This window comes from Anas acuta, chromosome 3, assembly GCF_963932015.1.
Source record: "Anas acuta chromosome 3, bAnaAcu1.1, whole genome shotgun sequence".
NCBI classification, from domain to species: domain Eukaryota; kingdom Metazoa; phylum Chordata; class Aves; order Anseriformes; family Anatidae; genus Anas; species Anas acuta.
In genome coordinates, this window is record NC_088981.1 from 20,422,618 (window position 1) to 20,435,517 (window position 12,900).

A 12,900-nucleotide genomic window follows, 5' to 3' on the forward strand; every position below is an offset into this window, starting at 1 on the left:
CATACAAACAAGACACACACACACACCCCCCAACAAATTACAGTGTTTTTATCTTTACTTCATGAGAGCAATGTAATATAGCAACAGTAAAGATTGTACCAACAACAAAGGATATAAAAAAATGCATCAAAGCATTTGCTGTAAGACTTGAAGTATACTATTGGAAGTGTTTTTTATTCTTAACATGATAAGACTTATTACAGGAAACAGAAAATGTCAATATTAAATGCATTTACATATATGAGCAGAATTACTTATAAGCAGAACTGTTTTCAGGTACAAGTCGTATTATGACAGCTCATTGCAGTGCAAGCTTACTCACAGTGGATTAGACAACTCATGCACACAACAAAACCCCCATTTTCAAATCACCGTCCAGCTTCAGTAGCAAGCTATGAGTGGCCTCTACTGGCTGACCAAAAGCTACATAAGGCAATAAGCTTTTGCTATGAGTTAAAACCAGGGTAGCAAATCTGTGAAGAAATGCTAACAAAGAATTTGCTCATCAGTACCAGCTAATTCACCTACGTCATGACTAAAAATAAAAGGCAAACACAATATAAGTCATTTGTAGATAGGCAGCGTGTGTGTGGGGGGGGGGATTACATTCAGCCTTGGTGCTCCTAAGATTTGTCAAAATAGATACTGTAAATACAGGCATGCAATATGCGATTTTCCAAATACTGCCAAGGGAATTCAGCTGGATATACTGTGCTAGCTCTAAAAGTGGAAGCAAACGAAACTCAAGTAGTCTGTAATTTATTTTGCTTATATAACTTAAGACTGAACTACTTCAATTATGATATCAATGGTTTGATTTAGATGCAAAATTAGAAAGCATGTTGTCATCTGAGAAGATAAGAAACCAGAGACTACATAACTACTCTTTCCAGAAATGAGCAATATATTTGATCTTTTCCTTATTTATAAAAATAAAATACACAATAACAGCAACAAAAAAACCCCACAAATTCGAAAGTACATCTATCGTCACAAAGGTGATCTAACATTTCCTGAAGGTACATAAATATACAGATTTTTTCATGAAAAAAGAAACATTAGATTTTCAAGTTAGTTTGTTGTTGGTGTTTTAATCAAAAAAAAATATATATTAATTGTGGTCAGCACAACTTCAATAGGGGAGAGTAAAAGCAGTACAAAGCAATGTTAAAAAGTACTGAATAGATTATCACACAATATCAGTATTCAAATGCAAAACTTATACGTAATTAGATTTAAAAGAAAAGAAAAAAAAGGAAAGCACCACCAGTAAGGAAGTAACTTTTTCCTTCACCTTTCTTTTCTACAGGAGTACGTACCTGATTTGCTATTTTCTCTCATTTTCATTGTAACTTATCAAGAGGGATTATTGTCAAACATAAGTGACTATTCACACCAAAAGGTGATTGCCTTCCTAAGTAGCAGTACTGTGCTCACACATGACACAGTATGATGTTTCCAACCTCCTGTTCTGAATTCAACCCCATTTCAGAATTCTACCCCATTTCAGAATTCAGTCCTATTATCTTGACTGCTCAAAATGGTTCACAGGGATATCTAGCTGACATACGAGATAACCCTCCATCTCACCAGACACCACTGGGATATGACATACTGACCCACAGTAAGCCCTGATGATTAGCCTGAAACATACACCATATAAATGGAGCTTCTAGTCAAATAATTTGTTTTAGTCTTTTCATTTTACTTGTACATTAAAACTCATTTTTAACTTGCTGACATCAATTCCATTAATCTATATAGCAATGAACATATTTACACATGTTGATGTTAGATTTCTGCTATTATCGGAAAGTACACGAAATGCATTCTATGACTAGAATGCAAACTGCAAGTACTGCCTTTTCATTTTCAAAAGAGAAAACAGATTTTAGTGAAATAAATTATAACTCAATGAAAAACAAACAGCCTACCTTGGGAATTGAACAGAATGTACCATTGCCTATATTGCAACGAAGCCCACAGTGTACCTTATAGCAAAAAGATCTGCAGCAGACAGAAGTACTACCACACTTCTAGCGTCTGAGAAAGTGGTTAGGACAAGCAACCAGAGAGGTGGATCGAACATGTCTGTAAGGATAATTCACTTTTCCTCTCATCTGCAAAAGGGTTTCCTATATTAGCAACAACAATTCTGTACAGTCAAAAAGTACAGAACCAGTCAAGTTTAATTTGCAGGAAAACCTTGTTATCTTTTATTTTTCACATGTGGCAATCAATGAGCTACATGTATATTACTGACTGGATAACAAAAAACAAACTAAACAATTTTCAGGAGAGTGAGCCAATAGAAAGATTGTGTGTAAAAGAAAGTTGTTTGCAGTATATATAAGAATTTCCCACATGAAGAAGATAATTCATGTACCAGAAAAAATTGATTTATTTTTTGGTAAGAGTGGAATAAAATAGCTTTCAAAATTTATATGGTTTGATAAATAACATGATAATAACATGTAAATATGATATTTACACATGTGAACATTCACCTTTTTGATTAGATAACAGTTAAAGAATTAGTGCCCACAAAACGGTTTGTGTTCATTTCAGGTGAAATTCCCTCCTACGAGAACCATCTCTGCCATCTGAACTTTTAATGTATAACTGTAACCACCATCTCAATTGTAAATGCCAGCAGAGATGATCAGGAGAAGCAAGTAGAAGGCTCAGAAATCAACTTTTCATTGGACACTTTTAAGGTCAAGATAAATTCTGGCTTAAGATCTCTTTACTATTTTTCTCCCTGAGCAAAGTGATGTAGAAATAAAATACGTTTTAAAATATATCACACTGTATATATTTTTTCTTTGCAAGACGCTCTCAAGCTTTTCCATCATCTTGTCTTCAAATATCAAATGTAAATAATTCATGACTTCTATTATAGAAGAAATGGAAACAAGTAGGTTCTAGTGGGCAGGGGGAAGGGGAAGAATAAATCAAAAGTGGGAATTCCACTCATACATTTTAAAAGAGACTGTCAAGCTTGTTAGGCTTAATAGTGTTCCCACATCAGGACATCAATGCTAAGATAAGGTAGTGTTGCACTTCAAAATTTCTAACATAATGCAGATACCAGAGATGTATTGCACCAAAACGCCATGAATGGATTGTGCGAAGTCACCATTAACTTCGATTTGGAGACTAAATGCATTTACCTTACTATCAAATCTATCCTTATCAGTAAGAGTGCTTCAAGGTTCTCTTTGTATGATATCAAGCCCTACATAATGGGAAACCACATTAGACTCTTAAGAAACCCTATAGATCTTTCAGTAATTTAAACTTGTTATGCTTCAAAACAATAGCTATGCCAAAAAAGCTAATTCATAAAGGAAGGCAAAGCCTGTCTTCTAGGAACAGAATGATGGTTGCATCTGCTATCTACTCTAGAAAGATGACATATCACTACTATGTTTTTTTTTTTTTGGTGTTTTCTGATTATTGAGATGAATATAAAATCCTATGGCTTTCATGGCACACTATATATTTCCTTGGTAGTTTTACAATGTTTTGTTAGAACAGTGCATGTTTGAATCCCTTTTCTTTGTTTGAAGCTCAAAGACACACTGATTAATCTTCTGTCCCATTCCCAAGATGACCGAGTAAATAACATAACCAACATGCTCAGTGCAGCGTTTGTCATTTAAGTTGGTTGTGGTAGTAGCCCAGGCACAGACTGCAAAGTGAGTTAAGTTTGCATTTCATTTGCTTACAATTCATATCTGTGACATTTGCTTATTAAATGAAAGTTTCAGGACTAGCACTGTTGTACATATCATAACTTCAGACAGGGTTGAGTTGTGCCATAAGATAGGCTTCCTGATAGTATCAGTAACTAGTTACCTCTAAGCTAGAAAAATACCAAACTCTTTTGAATCTTCATTAACTGATTTACTCTCTCTTTACCCAGTGAGACTATTCCTAAATTAAGGCAACACAGTTTCACATTTTTCTCTGAAAAAGGCAAAAACTGGAGTCATTGGTTCATACTCTAGATACAGGACTTCGCTCCGGTCATGTTCCTCACACATATAGGAAAGAAAAAGCAATGAACTTCCTCCTAGATCAGGTCAGAAGTGAGAAATATCTTAAAAGCAGATGTTACAAAAAAAGACTTATAAACTATACTGTACCATCCTAGAGCTATTTGGGGTCAAGCAAGGCAAGGGTATGATGTGTAGTAGTAAATATCAGTGCAGGAGATGAAACTGCAGACTAGGGGTACATTGAATATTTATGCAGAAAGAATAACAAAAACAAAAACAGAGCAATGAGGATAAAATAGTGTCAAAATGAACAGAGGGGTATTGGCAACTCTTGCATTTTTCTGAATTTTTTTTTTTGTTTTTTTTTTTTACTTTGTGGTTTTAGTAGTTCAATAATTTATTCAGACTCAAACTTTGGGCACTATTATCTCTAATTTTTTCTTAAATATCTTTTCATATCAAATAATAAAAAAAACTTGGCTATCAGTTTTGAAACTTTTCTCCAAGAAACCAGTTGAACATAAGTTCTAATTATGATCCAAGGTATTTAAGTAACAAAACAAAATATATTTTGAGCTTGTTTTTGTATTTTTAAAATCATACCTATGTAGTGACCTTTATTGGGAAAAGTAAATGCCATCAAAGATTTGGGAACAATTTCAAGTTCTTCCTGCATGTAACTGTGTCAAGGAAAGTAATCAACTGAACAGAGAAAACTCACATACAATTTTGGGAAGCTATCAAAGCAGTTCACATTCAAAAAGAATATTCAGCTTACTATTGAACCTGAGGTCATCTCTGCAATACTGGGTCAGTAAGTGTTACCTACTTTGGGAATGCCCGTCCCTTGGGAAGAGTCAAAAAACAGCACTAGTTGCACAGATCAAAACAACTCCTCAGAAAGCAAAGGGCATGATTTAACGCTTAATCTTCAGAAAAGTCCTCCCAGCTCTAAAGTTAAGTGATGCAGACCTATTCCAGTTTTAACTAGATCATCCTTATTTTTAACTAAACTAGGTTCAAACAATATCCAGTGTCCTGAACCTTGAATATTTCATATTCAAGGTCCCTGCCATAGGCAAGGATGCCACCCACTAGATCAGGTTGCCCAGGGCCTCATCCAACCTGATGTTGAACACCTCCAGTGATGGGGCATCCACAACCTCTCTGGGCAAATATGTATTATTAAAAAAAAAAATGCATTATTATTATTATTTTCAAAAGGCATCAATAAAAATATTTACCTCAACTCCTTCCATAGCTAAATACTATACCTGAATCTCTGGTACCAGGTAAATGAAGTGGGTGAATTCCTATTCCCATTAAATCTTTTCAGAAATATCTTTGGCATCAGTCCATTACAGGAATTAATTTTCAATTTTTGATTTCACTTGCAGACGTGTGAGATCAGCTGTGGAGCTTCAGTCCTAATCAAAATCCTGCTTACTTCTATCACCAGTGGAAGGAACTATAGAGTAGAAAGATTTTGGGGAATGAACTGCAGTTCTCAAAGTTAAAGCCTATTAGCTCCAGAAGTTTCCATATTGAGCTACTTCAAGTTAGATTTTGTGGCTACAATTGGTAACGATATATTTTCCATTTGTACTTTAGCTTAAAGTTTCTTAAGTTACTTTCTATAACATTGCATGATCCACCATTACAACATACTTTTATCCTGATATATGATTCCTCTTTCCTATTGTGAGAATTCTGCATATTCATTGAATTCTTTGAATTGATTCCTTTCATCTTTAGATAAGATCTTAGCGTGCAAATGTAAAATAAGCATACAACACAATTTGGTGCTCTGGATTGATTCAAGAATAAAGTAACATCCTATTTTGCTAAACTTAAATATTTATTTCTGCAAAATTGAACATTCCGGACTCTTCTCTTCAACATCCAACTGGACACAGCCCTGTGCTCCCTGCTTGAGCAGAGGCTGAATCACCTGGCCTCCAGAAGTCCCTTCCAACCTCACCTGGTCAAAACCAAAACAGAACAAAAAAACATTCAAAAAAAACAACACAAACAAACAACAAAAGGTAACAACAGCAGCTAAGGAGAATATCAGCTTCAGAAATTTCAGTGTCTGTTCTCCTATTCAGAGTCAATGAATGCCTTCATGTCAACAACAACAACAAGAATAGACAAAATCCAGTATTTCATTGTCCCTGCATGAAAAATATTTTCTTTCCAATGTGCTTTAGGATTCTGATCCTAAAGCAGAACCTCAGTAAAGTTCTGAGCCTCAGTAAGGAAACAATGGATTTAGAGTTGGTGTTAATCCCCACCACCTACCAATTTAATACAATTCTGGAAAAGCAATTCCTGAAGGCTCCAGCAGTATAAATTTTCACAGTTCCTTGGGAGTCAGATTAAGTAAATGAGTAACATCTTTTTTTGAGCTAAAAATCTTATTCCTAATACAATGGAGTTCTTTCCTTCAAGTTTTGGAATACATTTCTTCACCCACCAGAAAGCTAAACCTACAGGCAGTGCTGTAGATAACAAAATGTATGGTAGACTAAAAAAAAAATTTTGTCTGAAGTTTACACTGAAAAGAACATGCTTATTTCATAACAGCGTGGGAAGAGCATCTTTAAATAGTAAATTACATCCCCGCCTAAGCCCAGGAAACCGCAAATTCCGACACTTTAAACTAAGTTGCAGTTCTTTGACAAAGCACCCACCTCTAGCATTACACAAGACAATGAACAATACTAGAAAGATGCTACACACTGCATATTGCTTTCAGCTCTATAACTTCTGATTCCTCTTACCCTTATTTAATTTTTTGAAGGAACTAGGCTTTCAGTTGGTATACATATGCGCATCACATGAGCTACATTTAATTGACAAAACTACAATCCTACTAGCTGAATAGCCAGTTCTCCAGTGTTTATGTTTCTGGGACAGTAAACTTTGAATAGATTTGAAAGAAGAAAGAAGATCCAGAATACCGCATCTTCCTCCATATTGTTATACTGTAACATTTATATTTAGCAGTGAGAAAAGACTAGTTGGCTTGTATTTTCAAAGTAGTTATATACATTTAAACTATAAATATCTTTTGTTTCTTTGGCAAGAACAGACTGCTGATGTTTTGAAAAAGGCAGCTGCCACATTGTTCCCTGGGTGCAACACAATGGCAGGTCAAACTTTTGTTCCTCTTGTCCTACAAACAATTTTCAAGCCCACGCTCAATAAATAAATTTGGTCTCAGCACTCCCAATCAGGGCTGCACAATCCCCTCAGTAGCAGACCTATGATAAATGGACTTATTTTCCCAAATCAAACACTTGAATTTAAATTCAGATGAGTTAATGCAAAGGTCAACATTGTAATCAGTTCTTTTGATCTTTATAGAATTTCTGGAGTAATACATAATAAATCTGAAACAAGGCAATTTGCAGCTCTGTATGTGTGGCTGGTAATAAAAATCTTAACGATTAGAGCCTTTATGTACTTAGGGAACGTTTTATAGTAATAGCTATAGTGAGAGCCTCAATGCATGGGGAATGATGGCAATAGATAACACTGAAAGACATGATTGCTTGATTGTTTATATAGTTTATACAGTATGTATAGATTATACATTATAAATTAAAGCACAATGTTTCTGAAGAGCCTCTCAATGTTTTTATAATATTCTATTTTGGATTAGTACCCTCCACAAAATATGATCTTGATAAAAAAACTTATGAATTTAAGAAAGATTTCACATACTGAGAATTTTATTATTTCACTTAGTAGTATATTGCTTCAGCAAATTTTAAAGAAAATAAGAAATGAAAATGTTTGTATGCAAAGCATATACGTGTCTTAGTACTTCTCTAAAAAAGGAAGATTCTTTTTATGAAAGCGTGTATTTGGAAATATAGTATGTCACATCTCTTAGGAACACAAAACTGATCATTAGACAAAAGGTATTCCAAATGAAGATTCGAATGTACAAAACTAGAAGTGTATTAAAACATCAGAAATTATATGAGGAAATTGTTAAGATAAAGAGGGTAAAAGTCAGAAAATATTTTTAAAATGCTCCTTTAATTTTACAGCTATCTTGCTAATCATCAGATAACTAGCCAATTGGTTACTAATCTGTAAAAAACATCTTCCTTTTCCAATATTCAAAAAAGAAATGAGGCAGATAAGAACCGATATCACAGCACACCTTCCACAAACGCATTATTATGAAGTGGAGAGAATAAAGATTATAGTTTAGGAAGTGCAGAAATAATACTTTTCCAGGAAAACTAAAACTAAGCAACTGTCAGCACAGGAAGGACCAAGAGTTCATCTATGGAAATCACAATTGAAGATCCTGCTATCAGTTAGCCTGCATCTATTCAGAGAGATTGAGAGAGAAAGAAAATTTACTATTTGTTTAATTTCTGTACTCAGAAGTCTCTTCATGGAAGACACAAGCATCTTTTTGGCAAAAGTAAAACTCTTCTTTATTTCATTCTGAATTCACTGTGAGTTAATTATAGGAAAACACACACAGAAGTATTACTGATTCTAAATACTTATTTTTCACAAACAGCAAGGCTTATTAGTTTTGATGCAAGACACCATTTCTTCCATAATAAACAGAGTACTTGACAGTGATCCTCTTGGCATGCTTGAAAGAATGTCTTAAGTCTCATCAGCCACGATAACACTACTGCTTTAATATGAATGCACTTGCTGCATCATGTAAGGGTTATGAAATACATCTAAGCCTTAAGAATTCTCTAAAGAATCTGACTTGATACTGCATGACAGGTCCATTAAAAGTTATCATTAGTCAAAAATCAATACGCCACCTAGTGTATATATAAAATGGATTAAAATCACAGCTGATCATCTTCTGAAATAATTACGTATGGGGAATCTTCTTTTAATAGACATTCCTTGTGGCACTCCATAGGACTTTTATAAAGATTCTCAAAAGGAAAAAGTCAAGAATGCAAAACTGGAAAAAAAGGAAAGCATAGCAAATACTATGCAGGTAACGTAAAGGCTGGTATTGGGGCAAGAATAGACAAATTGGTTTTCACAGCTCTCAAACTGTCCTGCGAGCTGAAAAAGACTCCTGTTTTTTGGTGGTTATGAATTATTTTGTTAAACTGACATCTTCTTTTCTCAGAAAATACTGGCTTACCAAAACTTTGTTGAAGGGGATGGACCCAACGTCCCATCCCACCCAAGGTCCACCCAACTTCACTCTCTTCCATGCCCTTTCACTCTCGTTTCTTGTACAAAAAGCTGACAAAGACACATGACACAAAACAATCCTTAATCTCATGAACAGGACACCTTCTTGGAACACACAACCAAACAGTTGTGATGCGACACTGATTCCTCACATCTTAACTTACTAACACACCACAGTGCTGGCTTAGTATAAAAAGGCAAAGTATGACATACAAGGCTTCAAATACAGAAATTTACTATAGAGAAAAGCACCTACAATGTCACCTATGATTGCTGAAGTAACAAATCAGGATTGCAAAAAGGTAGATTTTGATTTAAAAAAAAAAGCAAAAAGAAAAAACTTTCCTATGATGATGATCACCGAGCAAAATGCATAGGGAGGTGCCAAGGACAGAGATTCTTCGGCTATATAACACTGAGGGACTTAGTATTTTGAACCAGAAAGAAGGTGAGTGATAATGCAAGTGAGTAAGAATGACTAAAGATCCCATCATCGTAGTAGAAGAGCTGCTTTTGCTTTCACTGTTGTGGTGGCAGCTTGACTGTATTCACAACAAAGGTACTTGAACAAACAAAAGGAAGCAATGTGAAACTAATCTCAGTACCCTGTACACAGAGCTACACAGAAAAACAACCCACACAAAAGCAAGGTAAAAAAGTCACTACTACCCAGAAACAAGTTATGAATCTTAAAGCAGATTTTAAACTCAGATAAATCATTGCATTTATTTGTTAATAGCTACAAAAACAGATTTGGAAGGATTCTGAGAGAAAGAAAAGCACCTGAAGTATGAAAGAAATGGGTAAAAGAAGGCAGGGGATTGCAAAGACATTCAGCTAAGAAAACAATCTTTGTAACCCCATTCTAAATGGATATAAACAGGCAAAATGATTTTGTCAAGACTAGACAAGAAACCACAATCGAAAATAGAGAAAGATGGGAGCCTGAGCAAAAGATTAAAACTGTGTAGAAAGACTGAAAAAGACAGGCTGCTTCTTAGCAAGACAGCCCAAATAACACGATTTAGAAAGAAAGCTAAGTCAAAGCTCACACACACTATTGACTGATATGACAAGATTGGGAACATTCCCCACGGTTACTAAAAAAAGGGAGTGCCGTATGTATTTAACCAACCAACCAGCCTCCTATCCCCAACAACGGCCCAGATGGTACACAAGAATATTAGATGTGATGGTGAAGGTCTGTGTGAGGTGGGAATAAAGACTAGTTATCGGTAACTTTTTGCTATAAAAAAATTATTTGTGCTTTGCTAAAACAGTGTTTACGGGAGGTGATTGTCCCCCTGTACTCTGCTCTGGTGAGGCCGCACCTTGAGTACTGTGTTCAGCTTTGGGCCCCTCACTACAAGAAGGACATGGACGTGCTCGAAAGAGTCCAGAGAAGGGCTATGAAGGTGGCGAAGGGCTTGGAACACAAGTCCTGTGAGAAGCAGCTGAGGGAACTGGGGTTGTTTGGTCTGGAGAAGAGGAGGCTCAGGGGAGACCTCATTGCTCTCTGCAACTGCCTGAAAGGAAGGAGTGGGGAGCTGGGGGTCGGCCTCTTCTCACAGGTAACTAGTGATAGGACTAGAGGGAATGGCCTCAAGTTGCACCAGGGGAGGTTCAGGTTGGAAATGAGGAGACATTTCTGCTCAGAAAGAGCAGTCAGGCATTGAATGGGTTGCCCAGGGAGGTGGTGGCATCACCGTCCCTGGGGGTGTGCAAGGAAAGGTTGGACATGGTACTTCCAGACATGGTTTAGGGGGTGATAGTGGTGGTAGGGTGATGGTTGGACCAGATGATCTTGGAGGTCTTTTCCAACCTTAGTGACTCTATGATTCTATATTGAATTCTTTCTGTTATTCCATCTGTTGGCATATTGTTATCCCAGTTTCAGCTATATCATCATGAGTATTTCCTACCTGTTCTCTTAGCAGAGAAATTCTATTTCTATTCAACTTGAAACAGTAATAGTATAACATCATTTTTATATTAAATATTTATTTTAAACAAAATTGCATATAGAATTCCAGATATAAACTTGCATTTAGCTGGCATATTAAAGCCCCGTTCCCCCTACCCTCCCTCAATACGCAACTGTAATTTAGTAATTGAACATTTTGGTAGTATAATTGGTACAAACACATAACTTGCTAAGAAATACAATAATTAAGATGTGCAATTACACGATTATCATATGTAATTGCTAAAAATTTAGGTTGACGTGATGGAAGACTGTTTTAAGAAATTCCAGTCTTTCACAATTTATCATCCACATAACTAGTACATATCGCAGATTTAAATTATAGAATGTTTATCCTCCACAATGCAACTGCTTTCAAATGCTAACAGCACAGATAACAGAGCATCCAGGTAATTTAAAATATCAGTAACAACATATGTCTAGTTGAAGGAGTCTGAGGATTTTCATGAAAAAAGTCTAGATTTTCAAGGCAGTTCCTGGTGTAGAGATGCTCGTAATGTAAAAAGTGCTTTTGCTCATCACATTAGAGAAAAAAAATAAATTGCAATACTTATGTACAAAATCCCCCTAATGAGGTACAACCATAACCATTTCCATTTTTAGATTTTTATTAATATTTTTTAAAAATAAACACTAGTGGAATACAACAATACCAACAAAGCAGGAGTAAATCTGTTTTAACATGCTTGGATTGGCATAACATTTTGAAACCCTGAGCAATTTTTTATGGTATACAGATCAACTGAGGAACAGTTATAAAAAATGGAAGTGATTGTTGCAAGTAAAAGTTTGAGAGTGCTTAAGGTATGAATTACAATAGTACTGCTGAGAAGAGACTAAAAGACTTCTGACAGAAAGTACTTCTATCATCATTTTAGTTAGAGGTTTTTATGAACCAAATTATGATTTTATTTTTTTATTTTTAAACATAATAGGAGGATTGATAGGGTGTTGTAGAAGAGCAACATTACCGCACAACAGGTGCTAGGTGACAAACACAGTAGTTACAACTGATTGTGAGGTAGTGGGCTGACTGTGAGAATATCAACACTTTACACACAGGTTTTTACAAATACATCGCTGGCAGTCATCACTGCCCAACATATTATCGAGAATATTTCATCATAAACTGCATGTATTCACTGGTACTCTAATTCAATTAATAAATAATACTATAATTTAGACTATTGCTTCCAAATTAATCAGAGAACCCACTGGAGTTCTAGATGCTGCTCTTGAATATCAGCACACTGGGGAGATGCAAAATATTCTGATTCTCTTAAGATGCTATTTAAAATAGGACCAGTTCAAAAACCTACAACTGACTAGTTGATCAGAATTTTGAACAGTCTTGAGAATGAATTTTACTGTCAGGGACCTAAACTGACTGACAGAGACACTCAACAGAATCAAAAGGGAATATATATATATATATATATTTTTTTTAACATTTTCTTTAAAATACATTTAAAAAAAATGTAGCCATAAACCAAAGTGAAGAAGGTGCAGTGTTATCTGAGCACTATCCTACCTGCATTGTGTCAACTAATATTTATTAAAAAAAAACATTTTGTTACTGAAGGATAATTAAAATATGTACAAACAATCCCATGCATAGATCCATGCATTATAACAGACCGTCACTGGAAAAAACACAGAAATAATTCCAGAAGGGAAATCTAGGAATCTACATTCTCCTTCCTTGCTTTG

General features: G+C 35.3%; 1 protein-coding gene across 2 annotated transcripts in view; it reads right to left on the reverse strand.

Moving 5' to 3' along the window:
- GPATCH2 (G-patch domain containing 2) overlaps positions 1 to 12,900 on the reverse strand; it is a 116,117-nt gene that overhangs the window by 46,127 nt on the left and 57,090 nt on the right. The window lies entirely within an intron of this gene.